At 33.8% G+C, this 13,546-nt stretch overlaps 1 pseudogene; it reads right to left on the bottom strand.

The window, feature by feature from the left end:
* Positions 1 to 826: 826 nt before the first annotated feature.
* Positions 827 to 13,546, bottom strand: part of LOC101974371 (gamma-butyrobetaine dioxygenase-like) — a 36,038-nt pseudogene continuing 23,318 nt past the window's right edge.

Below are 13,546 nucleotides of genomic sequence, written 5' to 3'. Positions count from 1 at the left end.
AGGGAGTCCCTGCCAGGGTTGCAGTGGTGTTTAAGACTTTTAGAACAGGAGGCTTGGTTGGGTCCAAATACTATGGACTATAAGATGTCTGTATTACTGGGATTTCAGCAAATGCTAATGATAAGGCTCCCCTTGTGACAGAGGTGAGGAACTGGGCTCAGTAAGACTGATAATTCCATTGTTGTGTTCCACCACTAGAGCAAAGCATTGGCCCTGAAGAGAGCAGAAGATGGCAGACATGTAGCCCATTCATGAGTGTTGCGTGTGTCTTGGTTTTCTCTTCCCAGTTGTTACTGGGAGACAAGGAATAAGAATGGATCCATGCACAGGGGTAAGCAATGCTGGTGGTCCCTGGGAGTTTTATTTGGGGTAAGAGAAATTTAGGGAGATAAGATTATTTTTTTCTTAGTTTGGTATACTTGGCTTTGCTATCATAATTTAGGTATTACAAACCAATGTTGAGGTCACCACGTTGGAAATTTGGCTAATGGAATTCTATAACAAAAGTGAATAAAAACATTCTTTGAAAATATCTTTTTCCCAAGACAGTCATATGAAGTCATGAAAAATGAGACTCCATAGGCAACAGAGCAGAAGCATGTTTTAAGAAATTTTATCTGAAGCCCAAGTTTTATTTGAAGCAAAAACTCTGTTACAAAAACTGTAGAAGAAATATTTCATTTGCTTTAAAAACTATTTGTAGGCATTCTGGAAACACTCTTATGTGAGCAAAAGAAATTAGGGTCTAAACATTCAATAAGACAGAAGAATGATTTTTTTGGAGAAGAAGTTATATTACTATACCATTGAAAAGGCTGACATTGAATAGAATTACAAGCAACAGTGTATTGTTGTGAGGGTGTTACATGTTCAGTGCTAAATTGATATGTGAACCATACAGATTGTGATCTTTGAATAACCATGACATATCTTATAAATACAGTCACCAAAATCTTATTAAAATTAGAGACACAAGATTCAGTTCCCATTTGCATTGAAGCCTTGACATCACCACATCCCAATCAGCATAGGCTCCCTCCAGATGGAGTGTTATCTCAGTTCCTAATTCATACTGCGTCCGCCGTGAAGTAAGCACCAATTATAAGTAATCACATCACCTAAACGAAATAATTTTTTTCCCATTATGAATAATTTGTGTTTAAATGATTGACAAAGCAGGCAAATATAACAGGCAAAACCCCACTGCTACTCAGTTCATATCAATAAACAGCACATTTATTTCTTTACCAAAAACTGCACATTTCTGGTCACACTAATCAACCTCTAGATGCAAACTGCTTTATGCCTTGACACTTAAATCACATAGCCTGGTAGGCTCCTGTAGACACCTTAATAATTCTTACTTGGAAGATTTGCTCTGTGTAAAGCTTTTTATTGTTTTTTTTTTTTTTTTTTTTTTTTTTACTGTTTGTCACTTATCTCTTAATTAGGAAATTGTTCACCTAGTTGAACAGTTTCAAATCATTATAAAGACAGTGATATTCTTATTTGGTCTTTTATATTCCCAGTCTTTTATGGACATTATTTTTAAGTTTCATAAGAACTCTAAAAAGAGAATTACCCTTTCATACGTGAGAACATCAAAGCTTCAACAAGTTGAGGGATTTGCCCAAAGCTGCATTGCCTTCACATGGTAAACCTGGATTCCAACTATTTTCCCCCATAGTGTTTCAGTTTACATGTTGCCACTCTTAAAATCAACCTGTTTTTACTGCATGGGTTTATGGTGATTTCTAGTCTTTTATTGTGCCAAAGTTCAATTTTAAAAATAAGTTACACCATGCATGGAGGTGCACTCAGGTAGTCTCAGCTTCTTGGAGGACAGAGATAGGAGGCTCACTTGAGTTCAGGAGTTTCAGACCCATCTTGGGAAATATAGCAAGACACTGTTCTGAGAAAAAATAAGAAAGACAGATAAAGAAACAAGAAAAGAAATAAAAACAATTACAGTAAAATGAATCTTTCATTTGGCCAAATCAAGAGCAGAGAAAAATTATGCCTTTCACTATAGATAACAAAAGCCTTAAGTTCAAGAGAGTCATTGTACAATATGGTATCTATAGCTAATAATAATGTACTACATTCTTGAAAGTTGCCAAGAAAGTAGACTTTGTGTTTCTACTGTAAAAAAAAATCATACCTATGTGAGATAATGCATATATTCATTAAAATGATTTAGCCATTCCATAATATATACATGCTTAAAAGCAACAAGTATATGACAAATATACACAATTTTGTTTGTCAATTAAAAACAAATAAATAAAAAAGACCAAATTGTGGAGGCACTTCACTTAGCAGAGATGGTCTAGAAAAAAAAAATCAGTGTTTTTTGTGCCTTTATTTCAAGTAGCTAGAGTACTCCAAGTACTATTTTATTCCAGGCAATACTATCTCTGACCATAAGTTTTAGAAATAAACTTTACTTAAGTGTTTTATGATCAGCATTATGAGGACATATTTATCTACCAGGATAGGTAAATAAAGTAGAAGGCTCAGCTTGTATTGATAGGCTATTAGGACAGAAAATAGAAAACACCAGACTTAATATCAGACAGAAGGTTTCATTTGGCCCAGAGTTTCTTTCAAATAGCAGAGGTGGTAGCCAGGAGGCTGCTGTTTAAGCAAGTCAGCTGTTCACCAAGATTCTACTGTAAAAATATTCTGGATATCATTCTTCATGGGTAAAGTTGGAGAAAAATACAATTTTTTACTTCTTTGAAAAAATGTCCCTACTGACCTGGATTCATCTTGAAGACAAACTTGTTTTCTTTGCTGTTCATGAGATCAACAACCTCTTTTAGAGCAGCATAAAAAGGCTGAACTCTCTCAACAGGTACATCAAATATCGTGTCTCCAGTTGCATTGTTGAAGTTGATGTGAACCACTTGGCCTTTTTCATCTAACCTGTTGAAGAGAAAAAATTAACGTAATTCATGACATATCTACTTACATTTGAAAGGGTGAAGATATTCAATTTACCTGTGGTATAATGTATTCCTTCATGTTTTTCATTCATTCATTTAATAAGTGTTTTTAGAAATCTCACTGCAAAAATGCTAGGAGGGATTATACTAAAATTAAAATGTTACTGATATATTCAAGTCAACATTTTGATATGCTTAGTGAAATTTAATTGTTGTTCTTTAAAATAGGCTTTACATATTAAAATCTCAGGCAATGAGTTTACAGGTCAGTTACTTTTTGTATTTTATCTAATTGGGGTCCTAATATTTCATTGGGGGAGTGGGGCAGGAAGAAAGTTTTATTCTTTAAAAGCTTGACATATATGGTTCTTATTTAATGCCTAGTTTGGAGATGGGGGAAAGTGAAGAATAGAGGAAAGAAGAGACTAGCCTGAGAACATTCTTCCTATCTACCTCTCTATACCACATGTCTTAGTCTGGAGACCTTTAGAAGATTGGTACTGTGTCTCACTCAATGTTTTGTTCCCAGCTCTCAACATAAAGCCTGGACATAAGAGTTGGTAAATAAACATTTGTTGAGTCTGTATATTTTTCATGTTTTGGAGGAGTACTGAAGTCTCTTTAGTACCTTGGAAGATTCTAATGTTGTGATTTCTCTACCCTTTCTTATAATATGGACTGTGATCATGACAATGCAAGATAATACAACTTTCAATGTAAAAAAAGATAACAAACTTTCTGAAGTTTGGACTATGCTGGTTATAATTAGCAAGACATGGACATCACTTACATACAGAGGCAAAAAGTGGAGATTATTTTTCCGTGTGTGTGTGTGTGTATACAGTTTTTGTTTTTGGCTTATTGGGAAGGTGGACTTTCAGCCAGACCTTCAGTACCAAGCAACTCCCAACTTTTATTTTTCCTTTAGGTAGATACAGTAAGTGTGAATGAAAATAGGAGAGAAAGTGGTCCAGGATGGTGACATATTGCTTAGTATTACTTTCTAAAGAAGTGTCCCCAGGGGACAAACCCAGGGGCTAGTAATGGTATCCAACAGCTGAGTGAAGCCCACACCTGGCGGATCAGACCAAACAAATTGTTCCATTTGCTTGGACATAGAGAACTTGTGTTGGGTCTGAGCTGCACTTAGCTGACTGGTTACACAGAGAGTGAACCATTTTCAATGTCAGGATACAGAAGGAAGAATCCAATTGACTACTAGTGAAGACATTAATCTCAGGATTGAAGAGTTAGAGGAAGTGGGGGGCTGAAACCTTAAAGATCAACCTAAAATGCAAAATTGGTTCTTAATAAGCAGGAAATTCTTTTACAGAACAATAGACTAAAAGGAAGCATCTAATGCAAACTGTCATGCAGAGGAAGGGTAAAATGTCATAAAAGATAAGAATAATTACCTATATATTTAGCTGTGAACAAAGGACAAATGTTTAAAAATAAACCAGCAACAATATGACAGTGAACCAATCTAGGAAAATCATCATGAGTGATGCCAACAAGAACCCGAAAAAAGGACCATAGATATCTCCCGCAGTCCCAGTTGCCACTATGAATATTTTCCATTACTCTTGCAGGGAGATGGGATGTTTTATGGAACTTCTTGCTTTTACTGGAGGAGTGTCTCTACGGTATTATCTATTGTATCACATTTTATGAGAGAATCTGCAGAAAAAAAATTATTTCAGACTTTAGAAGCAATTTGACTCTTATAATTGATGATATTGTTTCTTCGCTTTGGTTTCTAGGTTGGATCTGAAATAGAAAACTACTAACAGTAAATTGTTGGCTTTTATAAAATGAAAATTATAGCAAGCTCAAATATACTTTGCATTTTCATTGATAGGCATTTTGGTAAGTGCTTCCATTTATTAACTCTAGACTTCCTACTTCATCATAAATTATTGATAAATGGCAGGTATTCTTTTTTTTTTAAGAAAAGTAACTGAATCAGCAAGGGGAAGTCATTGAATAAGTGGTTGCATAGATGGCAAATAAAAGACTTGTATTCACATGAGTAAACTTGCAATCAATAGGATTGATTAATTCCACTATTATTTTTTTGCACCAGTTTCTTCATTAATTTATTTTTATTGTATTGAATTGTTACTGATTCTTTTAGCAGCCTTAGAAACTCTTTTGTACTAGGAAGGATATGAAAATTTCAAAAGAATTTAAAAGTTTAACTACAAGAAAATTCAATTAACCCAAACATTCAGGAGATATCTCGGAAGACCTCATTAACTAAAACTCTTATTTTCTCTCTTGTTGTTAAAAAATGTATTTTTAAATGGATTAATGATAAACACTTTATTCTCTCTATGGATATCCCTGAGCCCTTGCAAATGGCCAAATTTTGGATTGTATTACAAAATATAGCAAAGCCAAGTCATGATTTGGTTGATGGACATTCAGTTAATCTCATTCAATAACTAAGTTTCTTGCTTCACTTCTCTTAGAGAATCTGCAATTATTTTAGGTCTTAACAAAAATTTTATTTTCATGGATTTTTAAAATTTAAGTTTATTTCAACTCATACATAAAACATAAAAATTAAAAATTATACACTAATAGGGTAACAATGTTTTGATACATTTATATACATGTGTAATTTGTATATTAAGGTCATCTATCTCCTGATAATAAAAGTTCTCATTTTAAAGGGGCTGTTTAGACAATTAAAATTGTCATAGTATGACTGAGAAGCTTGAATTATTTCTTCTCTTTCTCCCCTCAATGGCTGAGTTCTCAGAAAACACCTCAGCTTCACTGTGATCTAGAATATATTCCTGAGGATTGTCTTTCCTTCATAATTCTTATCCAAACTATCAGGAAAATAATCTTTTTCCCTGAAAAATATATCCTTTTCAACATGGCCATTACTGTCACTTGGACCACTCATGTTCAGGGTGCCATCATCTCTACTGGGAGCCCTAGCAGTAGTTTCCTACCTCATCTTTCTTCTCCTGTTCTTGCTCTATTTTATACTATGTTCAACACCATAGCCAGAGGATCTACATAACACATAACTAAATCCAAATGTCTCTCCTTTGGTCAAAACCTTATGACGGCTTCCTATTTACTTCACTCAGAATAAGAACCTAGGTGTTTATAGTTATTAACAACACTATAGATGAGCTGACCCCATCTGACTTCCTCTTCTAACACACTTCCCTTCTCTCAGCTCTGGTTGTTTCTTGGAACTCTCTAGGCATGTTCTTGAAGATTTCTTAGGACTCTTGCTTTAGCAATTTCTAGAGAACTCCTTCACTTCTTTAAGTCTTTGATCAAATCTTTCCCTTACTACATTATTGAATGATGAAAATTTTATCCATGCTAAGTCTTTGGTTCTACAGATTCCCTTAATTTTGATCTACTTTTCCTTTTTTCCCCCTCTTAAGCCTATAACAGTTTTTAATATTCATTATGATTTGCTTGTTTATTTCAAAATTTCAAATTCTCCCCTTCCCCACTGGAACTCAAGCTGTGTGAGAGCAGGAATCTTTATTTTGTCCACTAGCATATCCCAAGTACTAAGAAGAATGTCTGGCCTCAGTAACTATTTGTTGATGAATAAATGAAGGCTGTACATAAAAATACGAAAGTGAAACTGTGTGCTATAGATTTGATTATCTACTAAATGAATTTATTTCCGTAAGTGGCTATTACTTTAAAAAGAATACAAATTTAATTTTAAAATCATAAATACCCCCAAATTAACTGAAGTCTCTTTGAATACATAATGTCCTAGAGACACAATCTAAGATAATTCTCAAATAAAATGATAAATTATAGCCTTAGTGGGTACATGGAAAAATCATGATAAAATCATTTTAAAAGAACAAAGACACAAATATTCTCTGTAAGGAATATATGATCTTTGTCGACTTAGCATCTTTTGAGGGAGAGTCTGTTTCATTCTCAGTCCATGAAGTTCAAACAAGGCTGACCCTGCTCTACAGATGAGCATGTGGTCCTGGCACGGCCACCTGAAATTCTCCAACTTTGGCCATGGCACTTGCTTCAAGGACAGATATAGACATAAGCTGGACAAGGAGTCATCTACCTTTGTCACAATTGTTCAGAAAAAAATACACTCCTTGTGCTATGATTGTCAGATCCAAGGGTAATGCACACCTGGAGCTTCTGAGGATCATCTTTAAAAAGGAGTCAATATGGGGTGGGGAAGGATAGAGGAAAATTCCAGATGACAATGTGTAACTCCTGGATCTTCCTATTTTAAGTTACGTCCTTTCACTTTTGGTTACTACAATCACATTGACTGAGACTATGTAGAACTAACGCTTTTAAAATGAAGTGCACATTAAGTCTTACATTTCCTCTAATATTAATAGACTATTTAAGGTAATTTGATTAAAAATTCATTCAACTGTGCAAAGATTCTTTTTTCCCTTTTGGCTTAAAAGATAGATTAAACACAAAATAGCTTTGCAGTTAAAGCATTCTACTGTTTAAGCATTAGATTAATGGAGAGTTTGCTGTCAATTGTTTTATTGAAATGAGAAATTCATAAATAATACTCACTCTATAATTTTGTGTTTAGATCTTACAGAGAAATCACAGCAATCCACTCCAATGTCTGTAAGTCCACAAAAATGGATGACAAAATCTGGAATGCCCGAGGATTTTTTTCCTTGAGCTTTTGGCACACATTAAACCCATCTACAATTTCTGAATCACCCTCTGTGACAGTTTGTTTTATGTAGTGCAGAAGCTGAACCTGAAAGAAGAAATGGAGAAATAGAGTTTAAAATCATAGCATTTTACTATTTTTGATTTAAATATTCAAAAAGATATGCACAAATTAAAATCAATGAAATTTGTTTTTATATCTGTTCTCTGACATCAGCAGAGAAAGGGGGTGGGGACAAAAAGAATGGTTATGATCAATACTGTATAGTTCCAACCTGTTATATTTGAAGACATGGACATAGAAATGATAATGTTCACTAGTAAGCAAAAGGAACAGGTCATAAGAGCTGTAGAAAGTGAACTCGATCCTGGAGCAGGCAGGAAAGGCCAGCAGAAGAGGTGGTATTTTAGCTGGGCAAAGGGCAATAGATAAGATTTGGTATGTGCAAACTAGACTTGAGAGTGCAAATAGGAACAGAGATGACGTGCGTGCAAAAGTGCACAGTCCACTCAGTAACAAAGAGTTTTGCAGTAGCACAGGGTTATAAATGGAAAGAGAAGATCAGGTTGAAACATTATTTGGAGATTCATGGAGAGTCTTAAATGTTAGATAAAAAATTTCTGTTCTTTCTGTTGGGAATTATTGAATATGGATGCAATATAGAACTGATCTGAAAAAATTAGCCCGGTGATGTTACAGTAAATGAATTATTTTTGAGGAGGAAACAGGCCAATAGTAGTTACTTGAGAGTCTAAGGCCATAATTCAGATGTAAGGATAAGAAGGGAAGGAAGTGGGGTGGGAGTCTGAGAGATGGATAAGCTCCAATACACTGAGAATGAGAAAGCCATGCTATTAAGTACTAATAAATTTTATTAAGATTTTTGGGAAAATGTTCAATATTATTTCATTTTGAAAACTAAATCATAGTAAAAATTTAAAGATACTTTTGAGTGGATCTTTTCATTGGTTTTGTGCTGCCTTTTGGTAAGTCAGCATGGATGGATGATTTTGAGTATTTAAATTTAGACCCTGGTTTTCTGTTGAAAGAAACTAATTGCATTGAATTGCAAATCCTCATTCTCACTGAGTGAAATAAATTAAAAACATTGTCTAATGGAGTGCTTATAGAATGGAAGAGACAAATATGATCATGGAGAGATATACCAGTATTAGTTAAAAAAATCATTTAGCACTTAGTTTGGTTTGTTCCCTAGCTGGCTTGAAATAATGATGCCCATAAGAAGATTTGCCACAATGGAATATTCTTATTTGCTGTCTAATACAGCAATCTCTAACTTCATCTGGATATTGTGTGCTTGAAATGTAGTGTGACTGAGGAATTGAATTTTGAATTTTATTTAGTCTAATTTTAATTAAAGTGTGAATAGTCACTTGTGACTAATGACTACTATTGGATAATGCTGATCTAGAACATAAATACTGCTTCTCTTCCAAACCTAATATACAAGTTTCCCCAGTTTTTATAATTTTATATATAATTTATTCTAAAATTGAAATTGTATCATATATATTATGACACATAAGAATCCTAGAATTTGATAGTTTTATCTTCATTTTGCAGATGGAGAGACTGAGATATAAAGGTGTCAAAACTGGCTAGCTCATAAGAATTTGGCTAAAATGTGGAAAAGCTGATATTCAAAATTTGGCCTATTTGCCTAAAAACATGTATACAGCAAGTCTTTTGTTTACAAAGAGAAAAATCCCTTTATATTATACTCTTAGTTATTCAGTATTGTGTGGTATGTAGATATATCTGTGCTTTTCCAATTTAAAATATCCATCCTTATTTATTGATGTTGGAAGATAACTGGTCTAAATTAATAATGGTTCAATCTTTAAATTGATGGCATTTTTTTTTTATTTTTTAGTACTTGGGGGCTGAACCCCAGGGAACTATACTACTGAGCCACATACTCAGCCCTTTTATTAATATATATATAATTTAGAGACTAGGCCTTGCTGAGTTACTTAGGGCCTTGCTAAGTTCCTGAGGCTGGCTTAGAACTAGTGATCCTCCTGCCTCAGCCTCCTGAGCCACTGGGATTACAGGAGTGTTCCACCGCAGCCAACTTTATGCCATTTTTATGCTTGAAAAATACATGCATGGGGCTGGGGATGTGGCTCAAGTGATAGTGCGCTCGCCTGGCATGTGTGTGGCCTAGTTTAGATCCTCAGCACCATATACAAACAAAGATGTTGTGTCCACCAAAAACTAATATATATATATATATATATATATATATATATATATATATATATATATATTCTCTCTCTCCCTTTCTCTTTCTTTCACTCTCTCTTTTTAAAAAAATACATGCATAAGCTGATCAAGTTGCTTAAGAAAATCATCTCACAAGGGCCATGAGGGACAATGCAGTATGATGAAAAAGAAAAGAAAATGGAAAAGTCCATCAAACTCTTAATGGCAAAATGATAGCATAATTATATTTTGGAGAGAATTGGAGGGTTCTTGAAATTCTTTTCAATTTCATCATAAATGAACTCACAGAATATTTCCAATATCAGTTTTTTAAAAGGTTAGCAGATGTTTTTACACAAGGCAAGGCCAACTAACATCTTCTTTCATGTAGTTAAATTTTTAATACAATCTTATGACAGGAAAATGATGATGGAACATGATACCCTCAACACTAATTCAAATTTGTAGAAAACCAAATTTTATTTCATGTGAGTCATTCAGAATTTAAAAATATTTTCTTTTAAAGTGTTTCTTTATGGCAGCATGTGACTTTTGGCCCAGAGAAAAATAGTGAGCAAAGTAATATCTGTGTTTCATTAAAGATGTGTCTTCTTATCCCCACCCCATTGGATTCAAATCCATCAAACTGCATGCTCAAGAGGAAACTAATTATCCAAGTCATTTTATCTGTAATTAAAATGACATTTTAATAAACTTTTATTTGATAAACATTTTACTATAAATCATTTAATTTTCTTTTCTAATTTCTTTTCTAATTGTTATGGAAAAGCTCAAATAAAAAAGAAAAAATAAGCATTCATAATGGAAGTTTGAACAATAGTATAAGCAGGTATCCATATTTTTTCTTTCATCAGAATCACAAGTTTGAGCAGAGCCTGGGAAACTCAGGCTCTATTCAAAAAATAAAATAAAAGTTGGGAAAACAGCACTGTGATAAAGCATCCTTGGGTTTAATTCCTAGTATTGTAATTATAGTAAAAATCTATCAAGTCATTTATGTAATGTTAGACCTTTGTTGCACTTTGCTTATATATGGAGTATCTGTTATGTCTATATTATGTGCAAGATGATGTATGAAGTTTTGAGATAGAGAAAGTTATGATTCAGTCCTTGTCTTTGAAGAGTTTGTAAAGTGTGACAATATATACAAGTAATCTATCACATTATACAATTATGATAATTAGAAATTCCAACTCAGGAGCTTTATGATGTGATGATAAACTAGATGGAATTCTAGGTTCAAGTTCAAATTCCCCATGAATAACCCTATAAAAGTTTTTACCCTTGTACTTCATTTCCCCATTTTACATAAAAGTCACAATCATGTTTACCTTAAAGGAATATTAAGAGTGATCATATAAAGAAAGACAAGTCAAAATGCTTTGTAAAACATAACTTTCTATGAAAATGTCAAAAATTCCATTGTACTTCAGAAAAATTTATGACATCTTTTAATCAGTTTTTCTTAGGCTTTCTATTTTAATCCAGAAACAAAACATCAAGTCATAAAATACAGAAGGTAATTTAAAAATTTGAAATAGAATCTTTAGTTTTCTCGTCTCATTCTTCAAGTTTTATTCCATCCAACCTCTCTAACTGATCTCTGAAAGGTGAATTGAGCTTATTAGTTTGGCTTTTAATAACAGGGTTTCAGAAAAATAACTCAGAACCATATTTTGAATAAATCACATTGTGTCTCCTCCGTCAACTCAAAAAGGTGACTATAGGAGTCATTTTTCTGTCATCATTTAGTTCAATGAAATCATGTGGATTTATTTTTCCAATATACAAAATAATTTAAAACATGTGGTTAAATTCTATACTCACTTAGCTAATATTGGCAAGAACAATGGGTAGCAACCAGGGCACCAAGAAAATATGTTCAGTCAAGATGATGAAAAAAAGGGATTAATTTTGGTTTTGGCCCATTTCTCCTTTATTAACTTGAGAATTGTCCAGATTTTTATTTATCTTTGAAGATACAGATTTCTGTGTGGTTATTTCATTTAGTCCAGTTTAGCTTTAAAAATAGGCAAAGAACATATATTTTTTTAAAAAAACATATTGTCCTGACCATTTGTGTTTTAACTTAGTAAATGGTGATTTTGTAAAAATGTATTTGGTTTACTAAAATGATAATTTTTGTGAAGATGTAAAGGATGAGTGTCTGCTCAGAAATTCCTCTGGTACCTTCGTGGGACTACATTGAGCACCTCCTTCTTTGAGAGGGAATTTTTTTAGTGAGATAGGAGATGGTTTCCAAAAATAGCATGAGTATTCTGTTCCTTATCCTTGAATCCCATTATTATGCATGTTCACAGCTCCTTCCTTGAATTGACTACTTCCTCATTTCTTGAATCTGGGCAAGACTTGTGGTTTTCTTAGACCAATAAAACACAGCAGAAGAAACACTGCACAAATAATAGCCCAGGCCTCAGGAAGCCTTGCATACTTTGACTCTTTCTCTGAACATTGTGTCAGTTGCCATGGGCAGAAGCCTGGGCTAGCTTGTGGAGGATAGTAGACCAAGTCGACCAGACAAGCCATCCTAGATGAAGTCACCAGCCCTTAGCCAACTCATCAGCTGAGTTAATCTGCAAATAAGAACTTCTCAGCAGAACAGCTTGAATAGCAAGAATGGGCTAAGTATGTGGGTGCTCCTTTTAGCCATTAAGTTAGGGAGTGGGTTTTCATGTAGCAATAACTGATAAAAATGACAGTCATGTCACACTGTGGAAGAACACCATCTTGTGTTCCCTGATTTCATTTTCTATTTTAACTCTCTTACTGGGGATATATATACAAAAAGACACCAGGTTATACTACTGTCTTAAAAAAATCTGTTATGGCAAAGCAAAAAGTGCCAATAATTATTTCCAGGGAGAACAAATAAATATTTTTTAAAAGATTCATGAAAATGTCTTATCCCTCAGCAATTCTGATATTCAGAATTTAGGCACATAAATGTTGTTTTTGGATTGTGTTTGAAGAAAAAAAATTACATATGACAAATTAGCTGGTGAAATATGTAATCTTATACACTCAAAATATAGGAGGATTTGGTCCTTGGTCTTTGTAGAAAATATGTTGAAGCTCACCTTACCCCAGGTGGATGGTGGAGGGCTGGATAATATGTGTGAAATCTTAGCTTCCCAGTTGTGTAAGCCACATTGATTGCATCAATTTTGTCTTGCACTTGCCAAGTATGCCTGTAAAATACAAGAAACATATGTTTAAGCAGACTGTGTTAGAATGAATTAGATATGGAAGGGGATGATAACTTTTCATTTTATGAAATAATTAACATAAATAATTAACATAACCAAAAAGATAGTGTAACATTCCTATAGCTGAAGTAATATAATTAACAGTCCTCATTTCTCCCCTCAACAAAACCAACCACATCTTTACACTAGTCTATCCTAGAGAGTTCATAAAGAAGTAAATGTGGGATTGTATGTCATCTTTTTTTTTTTTAATAGCTTGACGCATATAAAAAAATGAAGCTTTTTTGGTGGGGGGTTACTGAGGATTGAACTAAGGGGCACTTGACCACTAAGCCACATCCCTAGCCCTATTTTGTATTTTATTTAGAGTCAGGGTCTCACTGGGTTGCTTACCACCTCACCTTTGCTGAGGCTGGCTTTGAACTCAAGATCCTCCTGTGTCAACCTCTCAAGCT

The sequence above is a fragment of the Ictidomys tridecemlineatus genome, unplaced genomic scaffold, assembly GCF_052094955.1.
Source record: "Ictidomys tridecemlineatus isolate mIctTri1 unplaced genomic scaffold, mIctTri1.hap1 Scaffold_135, whole genome shotgun sequence".
Classification (NCBI taxonomy): domain Eukaryota; kingdom Metazoa; phylum Chordata; class Mammalia; order Rodentia; family Sciuridae; genus Ictidomys; species Ictidomys tridecemlineatus.
Note: the sequence above shows the minus strand (reverse complement) of the source record. Positions and strands in the feature narration are given on the sequence as shown.